The sequence below is a fragment of the Hylobates moloch genome, unplaced genomic scaffold (genome assembly GCF_009828535.3).
Source record: "Hylobates moloch isolate HMO894 unplaced genomic scaffold, HMol_V3 SCAFFOLD_14, whole genome shotgun sequence".
Classification (NCBI taxonomy): Eukaryota; Metazoa; Chordata; class Mammalia; order Primates; family Hylobatidae; genus Hylobates; species Hylobates moloch.
Window position 1 is genome coordinate 7,745,307 of NW_026652289.1, and position 20,030 is coordinate 7,765,336.

Below are 20,030 nucleotides of genomic sequence, written 5' to 3' on the forward strand. Positions count from 1 at the left end.
ACAGTGCTCCAGAAATGAAAGTTTCTGTTGTTCTCACTATGTTACTCCCGAATTTAAAATAAAGTGAGCATTCTGGCCAGGTGCGGTGGCTCACACCTGTAATCCCAGCACTTTGGGAGGCCGAGGCGGGTAAATCACGAGGTCAAGAGATCGAGACCATCCTGGCTGACATGGTAAAACCCTGTCTCTACTAAAAATACAAAAAACTAGCTGGGTGTGGTGGTGGGCACCTGTAGTCCCAGCTACTCGGGAGGCTGAGGCAGGAGAATGGCGTGAACCCGGGAGGCGGAGCTTGCAGTGAGCCGAGATCGCTCCACTGCATTCCAGCCTGGGCGACAGAGAGAGACTCCATCTCAAAAAAATAAAAATTAAAAAAAAAAAAATAAGCATTCTGTTTGTGGGAGAAGTGCGAACACTGTTTTCCTTAGTGTGAGCCTGTGATGCCCCTTGGTAGCTGATGTGTCCTCTCCCTCCTGGCCAGGCATGGGGCAGCTTTTCCAGCCTATGTTGTGACCCCAGGGGTGCAGGTGGGGAGTTTGGGGCAACCCTGAGCCCCAGGCAAGGGGCTTCAGTCTATAAGAAAGAAAGACACCAGGGGCTTCAGTCCATAAGAAAGACACCAGGGCAGTTCCGCCCCAGGGCCCTCAGCGCAGCAGACTGGGGAAAGCTCTTGGGTGGTTATTCTGTCAGGCAAGTGAAAGGCTGGTGCTGCGCTGAGGGTCTTTTTCAGGGGAACTGGACATTTTCTTTCTTTTTTATTTTTCTTTTAGATGGAGTTTTGCTCTTTTTTACCCAGGCTGGAGGGAAGTGGCATGATCTCAGCTCACTGCAACCTCCACCCCCCGGGGTTCAAGCGACTCCCCTGCCTCAGCCTCCTGAGTAGCTGGGATTACAGACATCCACCACCATGCCCAGCTAAATTTTGTATTTTTAGTAGAGACGGGGTTTCACCATGTTGGCCAGGCTGGTCTCTAACTCTATCCACCCACCTTGGCCTCTCAGATTGCTGGGATTACAGGTGTTAGCCACCGTGCCCCGCCTTGACATTTTCTTTCAAGGAAACAATGGGAACTTTAAGAGCTTCCTCTCTCAGGGCTCACAGAATTCTAACATTGCTCAGATTGCTCCCGTCATAAACTTTCAATGCTGTTCCAGCTCTTAAAGCATTGGTGATGTGTTTTGGTGGGTGGATACTGAGTGAAGACCATCATGTCATCCTCTTTATCCTCCGGGTTCTCTGGTGGATTCACAGCAATGTCGTTTTGGCAGGTGCTGTTCATGAAGAGAACAAGGTTGACCCCATCTGCCTTCAATCCAGGCCTACGTGCCTCCTTTGAGGAAAAGGGCAGCTGGGTTGTAATAGGCAGGAGAGGAACACTGGCTGCAGAGGCTGCCTCAGCTTTGAGGCATCTAGCAATGTACAGATGTCAACCAGTCACCAAGTGTCATCGTCCCCTATCCCCAAGGATGTTCCAGGGGGAGGGAGAGGAGTGGCTGACCCTAATCCCCTTTGTAGAAGAGAAAGATACAGAGCTCATGCCCGTCTCCCCCAGAGCTCAGTGTGTCTCCTGGCATTGTGTCTGGGTGCTGGCCGGGTGTATCAGTTGGGATTCTCTAGAGAAATAGAACCTATAGGATATTTTTATATTTCAAGATATTTATGTGAAGGAATTGACTAATGCAATTGTGGGAGTGGGCAGGTCTGAGATCTGCAGGGGAGGCTGGCAGGCTGGAAACGAGGCAGGATTTCTGTGTTACAGTCTTGAGGCAGAATTTCTTCTTCTCTGGAAGCCGCAGGCTTTGTTCTTAAGGCCTTCAACTGATTAGATGAGGCCCACACACATGATCCAACATCATCTCCTTAAGTTCAACTGACTGAGCTGCCTGCGCAAAATGCCTTCCCAGTACCTCCTCAGTTAGCATCTGATAAAGTCACTGGGTGCTACAGCCTGGCCAAGTTGACACAGGAAACTGGCCCCCGCACCTGACTTCCAGGGATGCCACACTGATCAGTGACTGGTGACCCACTGTACTTTTGAGATCTCCAAACCAGTGTGCTCTAGGGAGCCAGTTCACTGCTGCTGCTGGAGCTCAGTCTGACTGGACAGCAGGTGGTAAAGGGGGTGGCGTGTCTGGTCAGAGATTCACTAGGGGGCTGCTCAAGCTTAGTGATCTGGAAGAGTTGAAACGTAAGTGGTGAGTCAGTGTTCTGCTATTAAGAATCCAATGGGATTCCTGAAGGGGAACGGGGGAAAAGAAAGCTGAACGGTTATCAGTGGAGCTAAGACTCATCTCAGCCAGAGGTTGGAGGCAGCCCTGGGGCAGACAAAGAACTGCCTGGGATCCAATCCACAGGCTTTGCTGACTCACTGTGGGCTTTTTTTTTTTGAGACAGTTTTGCTCTTGTCACCCAGGCTGGAATGCAATGGCACGATCTCGGCTCACTGCAACCTCTGCCTCCCGAGTTCAAGTGATTCTCCTGCCTCAGCCTCCCGAGTGGCTAGTTTTCCTATTTTTAGCAGAGATGGGGCTTCACCATGTTGTCCAGGCTGGTCTCAAACTCCGTACCTCAGGTGATCCACCCGCCTCAGCCTCCCAAAGTGCTGGGATTACAAGCGTGAGCCACCATGCCCAGCCTCACTATGGGCTCTTTACGAATGTCAGGTGCAGCTCCATAAAAAGGAACATGGGCGTGATTCACTCTGCTTTATTTTGGACACCGTGAACCAGCACCGGGCTGTGTCAGCCCAGCTCGAGGGGCCAGGGCGGAGGTAGGGTTCATGGAGACGCAGATTCTGCCATGGAGGGGCTCACAGCAGAGATGCTGCAGAGCTGTGTGTGGCTGCCCGACTCTGGAGGAGCCCCGCCACGAGTGCAGCTCCTGAACGCTCCACTACCTGCACCTGCATCCTTCCAGACTCGGAAGCCCCAGGCCAGCTGTGCCAGGGAGTTAGCCCATCTCCTGGCCCCTGGCCCAATAGCTTCTTTTAATTGTCCCTCCTCTTAGCTTATGCATAATGGGCTTTCCTGTAGTGCACGTGCCACTTGAAGTCAAGTCCAAGGGGAAGTTACATAAGTCAAATATTACTCTTTGGCTAGAACTCGTGGGCTGTTACCTTTGTGGCCCCTGACTATCTTGCAGACACCTCCAAGGGAGAAGTGCACTCTCTGCAGCTTAGGTCTTTCCAGAACATGGCCCACCTCCTTCTGCATAGAATACCCAGCTTGGGAATAGTGCCCTCTGTCCATCCCTATCCATCCAGTACCCACGGAGAAAAAGGCCATGTGCTTTGAGAGGAAGGAAGGACTTGGTTCCCAACCGAATAGTGGAATTCTACAAAACCTCAGCCCTAACGTGCTTACAAGCTCCTGAAATGAAATACAAGTGGTGAAATGAGATCTGTTGCCATTATAATAGAGTTTCTGTAAAACATAATAAAAGAAAAACAGGAGAGAAAGGAACCACTGCTTGCAAGCCAACTGGGACATCCTTGTGGGTTTGGCTCGGCCACTGCCAGATCAAACGGCAGAATTCTTGCAGACACTAATCTAACTACACGTTGTGTAGACACAGGACATCATTTTTCAGCTTCGGTGGTCCACAGCCACCCTCTCCCTTTCTTCACTCTAGCCTCATGCACCAGAAAGCCCCAAGTGTTCACACAATGGAGAACTGTCAGTGTGCAGCCAAACTAAAACCAGCTGTTTTCCTGTACCATCCATGCCAAGGGCTCGGCTGGGAGTATCGGCGCCTGCTCAGCCTCTCTTGAGCTCCCTACCAATGTCCTGAATTTGCTGTGAGGTCCCTAAAGCTCAAGTCATGATAGACTAGCAGGATAAGCCAAGAGGTAACACCTGCGCACTCATGGTCCACAAGCAAACTGTCTTCCCGGGAGCAGGCCGGCAGGTCTGTGCAGAGCAGGCTGTTTTTCCACTATCTGAGCATCCCCAGCTCAGGCCAGCCAGATCACAGGCAGCTTACACTAAGTGGCACCTTCCCCTTTCCACAGGCGACGGCGATTTCGTGAAGCCCACCTGGAGGCTCACTGCAGGTGGAACTCAGTGAATTTATGTGCCATGCTGTGAGTCCTCCCTCAGCCCAGTCTGCAGGCCACCTGGAGCCATTGCCATGTTTGATTCTGTTGAGTGAGGGTTCCCCTGGTGTGGTGGTTCTCAACGTGGGCTCCGGGACCAGCAGCAGCACCTCCACCTGGGAGCTTGTTTGAGACACGGCTCCTCAGGCCCTGCCCTAGAATCGGAAGAGACCTGGGTGGTGGCCCAGCACGCTGTGTTTGAAGGAGCCCTCTGTGGGATTCCGATGCCTGGTAGTCTGAGAACCACTGCTCTGTTGCACGATCCAAGGACATGAAAAATGAGAATGCCCAGCAGCTGGGTAAAGGTGACCACCCAGCGAATGATCTGGGAGAATCTATGTGGCGGCGGGGTTGTTGCCCAGAAGTCCTTGCCTGAGTTGAGAAATACCTCCTTCCCTCCCACCACATTGGCGCTTTGCCCCGCTGGGCCTGTGCAGCGAGAGACAGTGCTATCTGGGCCTTGCCTCTCTCTGGGATAGAGATTCATTGCATGCCATGAGTAACTCCAGCCTCGGGTCAGATAGCAAGATGCTTTATAGATGTTATTTAAAAAACATACCACTTGTAATGTGATGGAGATGAGAAAAAGTAGGGATTACCTGCTGGTTCCTTCTGGGCCTTAGACATACTGTTTATGCATGGAGTCATTCAGTCATTCAATGAGTATTTATTGAGCACCTACTATGTGCAGTCACTTTCCTAGGCTCTTGGGATAGAGTGATAAAATATACAAAAAAGTTTTGCCTCACTAAGTTCACTTTCTAGCAGTGAAGATGGTTATGACATCAGACCACTTATGAAAACACACAGCAGGTTAGATCGTGGTAAATGCTAAGGAGAAAAATAAAGGTGTGAAGCGGATGGCAGCTCTAAAGAAGGTGGCTGGAGAAGATCACAAAAAAGCGATGTTTGTGTAAAGCCACAAAGGCAGTTGAGGGAGAAGGCCCGTGATTAAACAGCAGAAAATATTCCAAGAGGAGGGAATGCTAAATGCAAAGGCCCTGAGGTCAGTTTGAGGTGTTAGAGGACAACTAGGAGGCCATCGTGGCTGCTGTTTAGTGTCCAAGAAGAGTAATAGAGGATGAGTTTGGAGAGGCCGTGGGGCCATTGCCGGACTTTGACTTTCTCTTTCTGGTGAGTTCAGAAATCATTAAGGGACTTGAGGCAGAGGAGGGATATAGTGTTACTTAGATTTTGCAGGGACTTTCTGGCTCCTGTGTTGAAGTCTTCCTTTGAAAATGTGGGTGTGGGATGGGAGAAGTCTGCGTGAGAGTGGTAGCAGGGGAGGGTGGGAGAGGCAATCGCATTCTGGGTATAGTTGGAAGGTGGAATTAACATGCTTTGCTGATGGGCTGGACGTACGGCATGAGGAAAAGAGGAAGCGAGGTTGGGCCAAGGCTTGGGGAATGTACCCCAAACAAGGTATGGACAAAACATAACTAGGAATCCTCATGAGCATAGAGGCCCCTTTAAGGGCCCCTTTTAAGCATCACCCCAGACACTGGGGACAGGAACTTCCCTCTAATAGACACCAGGTAAAACAAGAGGCTCTTGCCTCCTTGTCTGAGCTCAGCGGATCTTAATTCATTAGCCCAGTGGTTCTCAGCCACTGTGATGTTGCCCCCAGAGGCATTTGCCAATGCTCATGTTTTTGCCGGTCACAGCTGGGAGGTGTTACTGGTATCTGGTGGGCAGAGGCCGGGGACATCATGCAGTACACAGGGCAGCATCCCTGCAGCCCCTACCCCAACCTGTCCAAAGAGTGATCTGGCTCCAAGTGGCAATAGTGTTGAAGTTGACAAATGCTGCACGAAACCAACATTTATTTAGTGTTTAATCTGCATCATGTACTGTGTTAGCTTCGATGGAGATGGATTAAGAATTAAGTGAAGCTGGCCGGGTGCGGGTAGCTCACACTTGTTGTAATCCCAGCACTTTGGGAGGCTGAGGTGGGCAGATCACTTGAGGTCAGGAGTTCAAGACCAGCCTGGCCAACATGGTGAAACCCCATCTCTACAAAAAATACAGAAGTTAGCTGGGCATGGTGGCAGGTGCCTGTAGTGCCAGCTACTCAGGAGGCTGAGACAGGAGAATCACTTGAACCTGAGAGGCAGAGGTTGCAATGAGCTGCGATCATGGCACTGCACTCCAGTGACAGAGCAAGACTCTGTCTCAAAAAAAAAAAGAGAGAGAGAGAGAGAAAGAAAAAAAGGAACTAAGAAAAGCTCATGGTCTACCAAAGGTGAAAAAGATTCTGTGAGATCATAAGACACATTCGGTACAGAGCGATGTTCAGGGCCCAGCAATAACAGGGATGAGGGTGCGATCAACTCTACCTGGGCAGGAGAGAAAGACCTGAAAGGGATAATGTTAACCCATATTTCTAAAACCCATGTGATTTATTAATAGATTTTGGTATACAACATATTGTCCAGTTTTCTCAAACATCTGTGAGATGACATTATTATGATTATTCACATTTACAGATGACCATTGAGTTTCCAAAAGTTTTCGTCACTTGCTCAAGTGAAAGTTAGTGAAAGTGAAAGTTGGCCATTTGACCACAGGCCTGGACTCTTCTTCACTCCCTCAGGGCTTCTTAGAAGAAGCTGAACTTCTTTCCTGCATTGAGAGGGATAGCAAGGTTCTCTCCATGTGTCAGACAAGCAGTGACAAGAAGCATCAAATCCAAGTGGCAACTGTATTTTGATTTTTTGTATATATTACACATTTTAGAAACATTTATTACTATCTTATTTTATCACATCAGGTCAGTTCACCTGCACTCACCTTTACATTAACCTCACCAGGTGTCTCCAAACAAAATCACATTTTAAAAATAGTAGGTGGTTAGCACCATACTGGCTATTGGGCTCAATCGTTTCTTCTCTGAAAAAGGAGTCTTTCAGACAAATTAAAAGACATGCACAAGATAGAAAAGATGTCACATCTGATCTTTGTCATGTAACTGCTTGTAGAGATCTTATGCTACAGAACATTTTGTTTTCAAATGATGAATCACAAAATGGTGCATTTCCCTCCAGTTTTCAAGATCTAAAAGCAACACGGTCTTGCTGGCATTCGTTTTTGCCTGTAAAGAGAAATATAAACTTAAATAATGAAACTTTCTCAGGGAAACATCGAGCCCCTTTAAAGGGACAAAGAACTAACTGTTGGTGCGCTGGTGGTGACTTTTTAATTAATTTTGTCTTCAACTGCTTCAGAGAAGGGGGAAGGAACAGGACTGTTGGGAAGAGGCTGAAATTCCAGGTGTAAGAGAGAATATTTAGTAAGGGTAAAAATAACACACAGCTGTGAAGACAAACATCTACGGTTTCAGTTTGAGCCCGGAGTTCTACATGAATCACTGCTGAGCTCCACCCGCTGCTCCAGCCACGGGGTCTGAAACAGCTTTTCCACTGCCTCTGATTCAGAAATAAAACAGACCCACAAATTACCCTGCAGCGCTCCAGACAATCCCCTCCTTGTCTGGGGTCCTAAAAATACCTTTTGTGGTGACTGACCTCGATTCACACTATGAAACTTGATTAGGAGCTTGTTCAGTCGATTAGGACTAAGTATGTGCTTTTAGGATCCTTGGGAAGAAAACCACCTGAGAAGGGATTTATTTGTATTCAGACTTGAGACAGGCCTGGAATGCTTGTCCTGGGCCAGCCTCCTTGTGGGGGTTCTCTCTCAGAACTGACCCCTTTGCCCTCTTAGGGTAGAGCTGCCAAAGAAAGCCTTTCCATTTCTTCCATGTGGCTTCCTCACCAAGTTCTTCTTAATGTGAACTAACCTAATAAACCAAAAGGAACATTCAGAAAGACAGTGACATTCCAAAAAACAGTTGCAGGCTGAACACTGCACAATAGTAAACCTTAGCTTGCTGACCTACATAAGAGTTCACCAAGGTACAGTTATGAACAGCTGCCAAGAACAAAAAGCCTCACATCTACACCCACACACACACCTGCACAGGCGTGCACATGCAGTATGTTGCTGTGTTAATTTGTATAGTGCTTCACAGTTTGCAGACTTTCTTCACAGGCATCATCTCAGGGATGTCCTCACAGCAGCCTCAAGAAAGCATTCATTCATTTTTATGAATGAAGGAGTTGAGCCTCGAAAGGTTAGGTGACTCATCTAAGGTCAACCAAGGTCAACATTGGTTTTCTGACTCCAACATGAGGGGCTTTCTCTTGCACTGCAGGTATAAGATAAGGAACTCACTATTTAAATGGAAGATTCATTCATAAATGTACTCACTCATCCTGCAGACACTTACTGAGAAAATACAAAGAATGGTGCAATTGGAAAGGAGACATTCCTCTCTGGAGGCCCAGGAAAGGCTTATAGAGAACCTAGAGGTGAGCATGGACAGGTGAATAGAGCAGGTACCAGGTGGTGAACAGGTGAATAGGGCAGGTATCAGGTGGTCATAGGCAGGGCCTTGAAGGCAGAGGGAGTAGCAAAAGTGAAGGCCCGAAGGGAAGAGACTAGGGGGTGATGTAGAATGTGGTCTTTGAGCACAGAGCACATGGAGTTGGGGAGAGGGGCTTTGGCCACTCAAATGCCAGCCCCGTGATAATAGAGACGCTGATATAACCCCAGTACCTGGGACAGTGCTTGGCCTAGAAAGATACTCCACAAATATTTGCTAAACAAATGAGTGAATTGAGGGGCTCCAGAGCCAGATCACTGAGGAGAATCTAGGGAGGGGCTCTGGGCCATGATGGGGGTTAGGTTGGACATGGCCAGCTTGCATTTCTGTTTAGGGGAGAGCACTCTGGTAGCAGGAGGAGAAAGCTTTGGAAGTGAAGTTCAGGGACACTTCGCCAGCATGTGATGGAGAACGAGGGGCTGGAAAGTCGTGTCCAGGTGCAAGAGGAATTCAGAGGATTAGGAAGGAGGATGGCTCTAGAAGAATAGGTAGATTTTCGACAGGATTAGCGGGTTTGCCTCCACTGACTCAAAGAAGAAGACATATTGATTTCCGCAATTACATTCTGACTTGGCTTGGACTTTCTCCAAGGAGTGGGCCCCTGCTAAGTGTTCTGAAGTGAGGGTGAATCAGATTTAATGTGGCCAGCGAGCTTGGGGCTGTCCCTCTGGGATGGATTCAGTGCCGTTCTTGGATAAATGAGGCCCATTCACACTCACAAGGGCTGAGGCTCCATGCTTGTCAAGCTAATGGCCACGGCTGTGCCATTTCATTGCGGGTTCTTTCCATGACGAAAATTGCCTCGCTGTAAGTAGACTCCGATGTGAGAAAACCAAAGTCAGATGCCAAGTTTATTTTGTTTTTCAAAGACTAAAGAACAAATTTTACATTTCTCAGTATGTTTTTTCAGTAATATTAGTCCCCACCCTCAACCCCGCTTTTTTGTTTTTTTTAAGGGGTATTATGTATGGATGACAGCTGAAGGAGGCTTTCATCTTGGACTTATTTTATTTAATCTTAAAAAATTAGATTGACTACTTCCCCAGTGGTCCAGCTCCTGTCCTGGTCCTCACCTCCATCTTTTTGGGCCTGCAGTCAGAGTCAGATGCACTCCCACTCGGCTCTCTCATCATGGGGACTTTTTGTCTGATTTCCTTTTGCACTTAGGAATGTTTGCCCATCATCTGTGTAAAACATGCACCCTGCTGGGCACATCAGTGAAGTTTTGGGGAGAAGCATAGAACGCTTAACTGCAAATTGAGGTGACTATTTCTTTTAGACCAAACTTATCAAAACCTATTTATGTCTCCACATAAACATTGCCACCTTCCAAGTCTCCCATGGGGCCCTGCCTTGCTCCTTCATGGCTGCCCTGCTCAGCTGACGTCTGTAACCCTCATCCATGACTGTCTTCAGGGCCACTCTGAAGATGTTCTTTTAGAATACTTAATAGGGATGTAATTAAGTTTTCTGAGGATCCATTCAATGGTGCTTTAGGTCTGTGAAAGACTCCTCACACGGATTTACCAAGCAAGGGCATAGAGTGGGGCGGTGAAGTACTTGGAGTCGAGACCCTGACTGTCTAGGTTCAAATCCCAATTCTTCCACTACTGGCTGTGTGATCTTGGCAAATTATCCAACCTCTCTGTGCTTCATCTGTAACAAGGCTCCTGCTTTCGAGTATTTCTGTCATGGAGATGTGCAGTTGAAATGAACTAACAGCAACAGCTGACACCTGGTGTGGTCATGTGCCAGGCACCATGTTAAATGCTTTATCCATATGTTTATTATAACATAAACACATGAAAAGAGTCTGGAACCATGCTCATCATTAGTCATCAGTGAAATACTGGTTGGAAGATTAACCAACTGAGGCCTGGAAAGATTTGTTTACCCACAGTGCATTTGGTGCTCTTGGAGACATAAACATAACCCTATTTAATGTTGGTAAATTTGAATTTAAAATCTAGAAATTAGGGGTTTCAATGCAGCAGCTCATGCCTGCAATCCCAGTGCTTGGGGAGGCTGAGGTGGGAGGATTGCTTGAGGACAAGAGTTAGAGGCCAGCCTGGGCGACATAGTGAGATCCCATCTATACAAACAATTAAAAAACAGCCAGGTGTGTTGGTGCATGCCTGTAGTCCCAGCTACTTGGGAGGCTGAGGCAAGAGGATCGCTTGAACCCAGGAGTTTGAGACTGCAGTGAGCTATAATCATACCACTGTACTCCAGCCTGGGTGACAGAGCAAGACCCTGTCTCTTAAAAAACAATAAAACCAAACCAAATCTAGAAATTTGGGAGTTATGAAACTAGAGGTATATATAACACCGCATCTCTCGAGGTTTTTTACTTTTTTAATTACGCATTTTTTTCATGTTTTTGCACTGACTTCTCTGACAGGTCTGATCTTTCCAATAGCAGCCAGTAAGGAGGAGAGGCTGGGGACATGCCATCTCTAGACCTCTGTGGCTGCAGCATGTGAGCACTGTGTGCAGGGAGTGTCCTGCTCTGCCACCAGCTCCTCCTGGCACTGTGCAGGGTGGCTTAGATGTATTATGAGATGTTGGGAACGATATTGTTTACTGCATAATCCAGTTTTCTTCATGAGAATCCCTGAGAAAAACTCTCAAAGCTTAGCCCAGGGAGAGCTTTATTTCTGCTGAATAGCTGGTTTGTATGTAGCTTACTAATACCTTGAACCTTGTCATCAGATGCACTTCTGTCTTTGCTTTGGCTAGTAGAAAGCTCAGAGTTGAATTGATATCCTACCTCAGCAGGATAAATAGTAAGCTTACTCAGCGGGCTGCTTTTGTCTCTTAATTCCTTTTTGGCCCTTGTTTTCCTCATTTTTATTCTGTTAATTATTTATGTTATCATTTTGTCTTATATGTATTTTTATAACCCACCTCAAATTTCACATAGCTTGCACACAGGTAGGGGAATAACTTATATTTAAAACCACTATACATATTTATAAATAGAACTCTGGAGTTGCAGAGGAAAATTACGAAGCCCCTCCATAAAAACCTGTTAATGAAGCTAAACTCTTGTTCATCCAAGTGGTTTCCAGACAGTCATGCCCGGGGGCTTGAAAATGGGGCTTCTTCCAGCCCTCTGATTCAGTAACCCTGTGAGAACCCAACTGGGCTTAGCAACGTGTCTGCCTTCTCTCCTTAATTCAAATTTAACAAAATTTCCAATGTATTTGATATTCTTTGCCATGTCCTTTTATCATTAATTCAGAATACTAGTGTGTTTTAAGAAGTCAGTGCTCATGATTTTAAATGATTAGAACTTAATTCTCCAACTGATATTTAAGGGAGATTATTGTTTGAAGCTCAACAAGCCAGTTTCACTGGGCACGTCTCCAGTTACCAAAAGAAGGACACTAGCATTCTGGTTTCTTTTATTTCCATCATGAAGTTTTGGGTGTCTTCCTACACCATTTCTGTGTTCCTGTGAGTGACCACAGTTATGACCAAATGCCATGGAAAAGTGTGAGATTGCTGCAGAGGTTACACTCCTCAAGGAGTTTGGCCTGTAGTCCCAGCTATTCACAGGGAGGCTGAACCAGGAGGATCACTTGAGCTCAGAAGTTTGAGGCTGTGTGGCCCCAAGGGTGTTGCCAGGGAGTTGTGAAGTGTTATGGCTGGCTTTTTAATATCCCAGCCATTGGGCTATTGTCCAATTCTTTCTCAGCATTCTGAACCAGCCCTCCCCTCTTGGGGCCCCCTGGCTAGTGTGGAATTTCTGCTGCTGTGAGCAGAGGGAAGTATCTGTCTTCCCAGCTCCTGTTTACTCTTGTTGTTGCCACATATTGCATAGGACCGTCAATACTAATGTCTTGTGGGTGACAAATAGAACCCGGAACTGAAAATGTAAATTTGAGAATAACAGTTCATGACCAAGAATCCAAAAGCAAATGCAACGAAAACAAATAGATGGGACTTAGTTAAACCAAAAAGTTTCTTCACAGCAAAAGAAATAATCAGCAAACAGACAACCCACAGAGTGGAAGAAAATATTTGCAAACTATGCATTTGACAAAGGACTAATATCCAGAATTGACAAGGAACTCAAACAAATCAGCAAGAAAAAAATAAATAGTTTCATCAAAAAATAGGTTAAGGACATGAATAGACAATTCTCAAAAGAAGATACACAAATGGCCAACAAACAGGAAAAAACGCTTCAACATCACTTGTTATCAGGGAAATGCAGATCAAGACCACAGGGTGATACCATTTTACTCCTGCAAGAATGGCCATAATTAAAAATAAAAAAAAATAGATGTTGGCATGGATATGGTGAAAAGGGAACACTTTTACACTGCCAGTGGAAATGGAATCTAGTACAACCACTATGGAAAACAGCATGGAAACTAGTACAACCACTGTGGAAAACCATATGGAAAATTAGAAGTCAAACTACCATTTGATCCAGTAATCCCACCACTTGTTATCTACCCAGAGGAAATGAAAAAGACACTTGCACATGCATGTTTATAGCAGCACAATTCACTATTGCAAAAATGTGGAACCAGCCTAAATGCCCATCAACCAATGAGTGGATAAACTGTGGTGTCTGTGTGTGTGTGTGTATATATACACACATATATATACACACACACATATACACACACATACATATACACACATATATGTATATATGCACATATGTACACGTGTATACATGTATATATACATATGTATATGTGTACATGTGTATATAAACACACATGTGTATATATGTACATATGTATGTATATACACGTGTTTGTATGTACATATGTATATATACACACGTGTACATGTGTACATGTGTACATATACACGTGTATGTGTACATATGTACACATGTATATACACGTGTATATGTACATATGTACATATGTATATACACGCGTGTATATGTACATGTGTACATATGTATATGTGTATATATACACATATGTATCTGTACATATGTGTATATGTGTGTATACATGTGTGTATATATATATACACGCACACACACACCATGGAATACTACGCACCCATGAAAAGGAAGAAATAACGGTGTTTGCAGCAACTTGGATGGAGTTGGAGACCATTATTCTAACTGAAGTAACTCAGGAATGGAAAACCAAATATTGTGTGTTCTCATTTATAACTAGAAGCTAAGCTATGAGGACACAAAGGCATAAGAATGATACAATGGACTTTGGGGACTCTGGGGGAAGCATGGGAGTGGGTGAGGGAGAAAAGATTGCACACTGGGTACAATGTTTACTGCTTGGGTGATGGGTGCACCAAAATCTCAGAAATCACCACTAAAGAACTTATTTGTGTAACCAGACAACACCTGTTCCCCCAAAACTATTTAAATTAAAAAAAAAAGACAAAATGATTTTTGTTTGTCCTCAAAGGAGTCTGTGAGAGCAATATCTTGAACCACTATTATTTGCAATAAAGAAATTTCTACCCCCCCAAAAAAGAGAGATACATTTAATATTTACTAAATGATTATCTGTTTGACAGGCACCTGCTGAATAGCCTGAGAATATTCTCAGGAACTGCTGCAACACACATATGCAAGTATGTGTATGTTTAAAAAGTTTGTATGTGTATGTTTAAAAGTATGTGTATGTTTAAAAGGTAACTAGTCTTCATTTCAGGAAGGCATCAGGGACTCCCTGACCCATACACTACTCTGGTTTAAAGTGTACATTGCAGCACTCATCCTGACACACTGTCCTACTTCAGGACTGTTCATTCCCTGCACAGCATGCTCTTTGCCATGTGCACAATAAAACAATGCATTGAACCTCCAAATCCTTATCATGTGAGAATGGAGAACACGTGATCCTCTATGCTGGGCAGTGCTTGGTGCAGGTGACATACCAAGCGGTTTGCGGGGACTTTTTCCCTAGCGATGTGTGAGCCTCAGAATGCCCAGTGAAGGTGGGGCTGCAATGGAGTAATCAAGACACATATTTGTGCAGTGTGGATCTTTTCTTATCACACGTAGGCACAGAGCTAGAAATGTATTTATAGTGAGACTTTCAAATGAACACTTTTCAGTTCTCTGAATTGTGATAAAGTTTCCTTTTCTTTTTTTCTCTTTTTTTTTTTTTTGAGACAGGGTCTTGCTCTGTTGTCCAGGCTGCAGTGCAGTAGCACGATCTTGGCTCATTGCAGTCTCAACCTCCCCAGGCTCAGGTGATCCTCCCACTTCAGCCTCCTGAGTAGCTGGGACTACAGGTGTGCCACCATGCCCAGCTAATTTTTGTATTTTTTGTAAACACATTTTTCATGTTGCCCAGGCTGGTCTTGAACTCCTGAGCTAAAACAATTCACCTATCTTGGCCTCCCAAAATGCTGGGATTATATGTGTGAGCCACTGTGCCTGGCATCCTTTTCTTACGTAAAGCAGATATCTCTGAAAATTCTTTTCTTCTCCAGGAATCACTCCTCTTTCTTATTTGCATCTTGTAGATGTGCCCTGTTTGTGTCATACACATGCCCTTCAGGGAATGAACAGTCCCAGGGTAGGACAGTATGTCAGGATGAGTGCTTCAGTGTACACCTTAAGCAGAGTAGTGGATGGGTCAGGGAGTCCCTGATGCCTTCCTGAAATGAAGATCTAGTTACCTTTCAAAGGACATTGTCTTGCCTTTACTTTGTGGAGTCATTCTGTTCAGGGTTAAGAAGCAGGGATGGAGAGTTTGGGCCACCCACACTGAAGTCTCATTCTACATCCTCCTGGCTGTGAGTCCTGGAGCCAGCCCCTTGTGTTTTGAGTACTCAGTTCACACCTCTGGAAAGCGGAGATGATGCCGGCAACACAGTTCGCTGTGGTGAAGACTGATAACTATTAAGCTCCCAAAACAGATCCCAAACATGTTAAGGCTACTCTTTTGCTGTTAAAATTTGCAAGAGAAACCTGGGTGAAGTGGCTCACGCCTGTAATCCCAGCACCTTGGGAAGCCGAGGCAGAAGGATCACCTTAGGTCCGGAGTTTGAGACCAGCCCAGCCAACATGGTGAAACTCCATCTCTACTAAAAATACAAAAATTAGCCAGGCGTGGTGGCAGGCGCCTGTAATCCCAGCTACTCAGGAGGCTGAGGCAAGATAATCGCTTGAACCCAGGAGGCGGAGGTTGCAGTGAGCCGAGATTGTGTCCCTGCACTCCAGCCTGGGCGACAGAGCAAGACTCCGTCTCAAAATAATAATAATAATAATAATAATAATAATAAAATAATAATAATAATAATAATAATAATAATAAGATAAAAATAAAAAAATTGTAAGAGAACTAACAAGGGAAAAAGACTAAAAAGTGAGAATACAACAACTGGGGCCTGCTTAACTAATATTTGTTGAATACGCGGTTGGAGTCTAGCACTTCAGTGACCCTGTGGCGTTACCATTTCCTCTCTTTGGGGTTGGAGTTCCCTCAGAGTTATTACAAAAAAACACTTGAAATAATAAAAAATATGGCTCTACTCTATCTTTCTCTAAGCTAAAACAAAATGCAATGGAAAAAAAAAGAGTTTAAAAAAATTATCCTAAAGGTGCAAGTTTTGAAAATAGGGTCTGATGGCCTCATTCTGCCATTTCCCACAATGAAAGCTGGGATGGGAAAACCTAATAGGATGAATTGGACGTCGTTGTTGCAGACTGAAAACAGAGTATGACCATTGACCCTATTTTAAATATTTACGCATATGCCATTTACCCTATTTTAAATATTTCTGCATATTTTAGAAAGCTCTCACAAAATGCATTTTAATAGTTCATCATATCCAGATTTGATGAAGGATTTTTGTTTTTTGACAGAATCTTGCTCTGTCGCCCAGGCTGGAGTGCAGTGGCACAATCTTGGCTCACTGCAACCTCCACCTCCCCAGCTCAGGTGATCCTCCCACCTCAGCCTCCTGAGTAGCTGGGATTGCAGGCATGCACCACCATGCCCGGTGAAATTTTTGTATTTTTAATAGAGATGGGGTTTCACCATGTTGGCCAGGCTGGTCTCGAACACTTAGGCTTAAGTGATCTGCCTGCCTCAGCCTCCCAGAAGTGCTGAGATTACAGGCATGAGCTGCCGCAACTGGCCTGAAGGATCTACTTTAATGTCACAGAGAAACTGTTGTGATCTATGCCTACAGTTCTTGTCCTCAGATATGAAAATTAAACTATAAAGAACTAAAAGAAAATGAAAAAGGGGTTGGTCTGAAGAGTTCAAAATCCTCAACGTCCCCTGTTTCTATAATTCTTTTTTTTTTTTTTTTTTTTACATGGAGTCTTGCTCTTGTTGCCCAGGCTAGAGTGCAGTGGCGCATTCTCGGCTCGCCGCAACCTCCACCTCCCTGGTTCAAGTGATTCTCCTGCCTCAGCCTCCCGAGTAGCTGGGATTAGAGGCATGTGCCACCAGGCCCGGCTAATTTTTTTTTTTTTTTTAAGTAGAGATGGGGTTTCTCCGTGTTGATCAGGCTGGTCTTGAACTCCCGACCTCAGGTGATCCACCCACCTCGGCCTCCCAAAGTGCTGGGATTACAGGCGTGAGTCACCGCACCTGGCCTGTTTCTATAATTTTATACATCTCTTTGATCTTTTACTTTTCAAATGGTTAACTGCATTGTTGGAGAAGAAAGAATTGATGGGACCTGGTATACGGCCAGCACTTAATAACAGTTGTCTAAATGGATGAGTGAATGATTGAATCTGAACGAAGGTTGTCTAGATTTATAGTTGTTACTTGAGTTACTCACATCATCTGGGTAAAGTCGTTTTCCTAAAGAACCTAATCCCTCTAACTTCTCTTCCCTAGTAACTTCTCTCCTTGAGACAAATATACCAAAACATATACACCCTACTCAACTGATGGAATTTTCCAGAGGAATAGGAAACTCAGTCTAAGTGAAGACACTCTGTGTTTTGATATTAGGATGGGTCTTCTAGAGATAAATGTGTGAAGCCAGGAAAAATAGCATCAAGAGGAAATAATGCATGTGTAGGCAGTGGTAGAAAGATTCAGGATCTACTTCATGGGAACTCAGACCATTATTATTTTAAAATTTCCTTCATGTTAGCACAGCTGTGAGGATGCCATCAGGCAGGGCTGTGCCTTCCAGGCCCGTGTTAGGGCCTGAGTCCTGCGTGACCCTGACTCTATCCTCCATCCGCAGATGGCAGTGTACCCTCTTCACTGCCAACACCTAAGATCCCTCCGTAGGCTTCAGACACATTTGTAAGCGATGCTGAGAACAAACTTATATTTTCAAGTTCCCACATGCTGAACAAACTCTTCCCCTTCCTGTCCACATCCCAGCTATGGCTTTCAGGTGTGCAATGACCTTCTCCGTCTCACCCCACTCAGAAAGTGCTCTCCTGCCTCAGATGGTTTTGACCTCCTTAGACTTGAAGTTCACATCCATGCCAAGCCCATAGTTTTTTGATTGTTCAAGTTCCCTGCAGAACTCCAACTAACAAGATGTGGAGGAGTTACATGAGGGTTCATTGGAGTGGATCCCACACTGGGATAGAAATCTAAAATCTAGAGAAAGCGAAGGTTCCCAGATTCCAAGGAATATGAAAAAAATGTATGCATTGGATAGAGCCTGAGAAGCATTTCTGGAAATCCACCTTAGACAACAGACCCTAAATATTAATACTCCTCAGACACAGTGACCCTGGGTTTACCATCTATGTGTTAACCATCTAAGAAGGCACTGACATGTATTTTCTGTTTTCTGCTTAAGCTGGATTTTCTCTCTCTTTTCTTTCTCTCTTTCTTTCTTTCTTTTTTTCTTTTCTTTCTTTCTCTCTTTCTTTCTTTCTTTTCTTTCTTTTCTTTCTTTCTTTCCTTTCTTCTTTCTTCTTTTTTTGATGGAGTTTCGCTCATGTTGCCCAGGCTGGAGTGCAGTGGCACAATCTCAGCTCACCACGACCTCGACCTCCCGGGTTCAAGGGATTCTCCTGCCTCAGCCTCCAGAGTAGCTGAGATTAAAGGCATGCGCCACCATGCCCGGCTAATTTTGTATTTTTAGTAAAGATTGGGTTTCTCCACGTTGATCAGGCTGGTCTTGAACTCCTGACCTCAGGTGATCTGCCCACCTCGGCCTCCTAAAATGCTGGGATTACAGGTGTGAGCCACCGCTCCCGGCCCTAAGCTGGATTTTCTTTTTGGCATTTCCCTATCAGATCGATTTCACCAATGTCCTGTAGCTTTCACATCTCACTGTTTAAAATGTTTTCCTTTTCCTTTTCCAGAAAGGTAGGTTTGACTTTATCCAAATGACAGTGACTGCCTTACTAACAGCAGCCCTGTGACCTGTTGCCCAAGGTCAGTAGTCAGTAGCTGACCCCTCTCTGCATCCACACTGTTCCTTCCATATCCCTTTCCCAAGGGTCCTCTAGGACTGCTGGAGTCCACTCCCCATGAGGCCTCCCCTAGCGTCAGTCCCCACCCTTCCCTGCCCTTCCTGTCTGCACCTAAGCCTGGAACACTGTGAGTCTTCAAAGCTCCGTATGTAAAGATTGGCTGCAGGGATTTGAAATTCAGCAGGAGGATTTCATTCTGAGGTTTTGAAAAGGAACATCGTTCCAGGATAAACCTCGCTGAGCAGCGAGTGTCCCTGGTGCCGCCCCTCAGCATCTGTCTACTCTGCCTGTTTGCTGTCACACCGAGAGAACAAAGAGCAGTTCACTGTTCCCTGCAAGTGTTCCCAATCAGTTGTCACAGATGGAGTTTTGACATGACAGTTTCAGGAGGAGCTGCTTAAGAAACAGAAGCCAGGTGGTAGTTCTGCCTCCCTTGTGCATGTTCTATGCATCTAGCCAGTGTGGGCACTGTCCTAGCCTGTGCAGGCTGCCTTCACGGAGCCCCACAGACTGGCTGGCTGAAACAACGGGACTCGAGCTTGCATACTTCTGGAGGTTGGAAGTCTAAAATCAGACACCAGCAGGGCCAGTCTCTGGTGAGGTCTCTGTCCTTGGGTCGCAGATGGCCTGGCCACCTTCTTGCTCTGCCCTCACATGGCAGAGAGAGAGAGAGCGCTCTGGTCTCTTTCTCTTCTAATAAGGGCACTAATCCCATCATGAGACTCTACCCTCATGACCTCATCAAACTGAAATTACCTCCCATCAAACTGAAATTACCTCCCAAAGGCTCTCTCTCCTAATACCTCACATTGGGAGCTAGGGATTCAAAATATGCATTTTGGGAGGACAGAAGGCAAGGCACTGTATTTGGCTTTCCTTTTTTTTTTTTTTTTTTTTTTTGAGATGGAATCTTGCTCTGTCGCCAGTCTGGAATGCAGTGGTACAATCTCAGCTCACTGCAACCTCCACCTCCCGGGTTAAGCGATTCTCCTGCCTCAGCCTCCCGAGTAGCTGGGACTACAGGCATATGCCACCACGCCCAGATTTTTGTATTTTTAGTAAAGACGGGGTTTCACCATGTTGGCCAGGATGGTCTAGATCTCTTGACCTCATGATCTGCCCGCCT

General features: G+C 45.5%; 1 protein-coding gene across 8 annotated transcripts in view; it reads left to right on the plus strand.

Annotated features, from left to right (window-relative positions):
* The window catches only part of ERG (ETS transcription factor ERG), a 297,697-nt gene that overhangs the window by 220,610 nt on the left and 57,057 nt on the right, over window positions 1-20,030 (plus strand). The gene's annotated exons all lie outside the window — the stretch shown is intronic.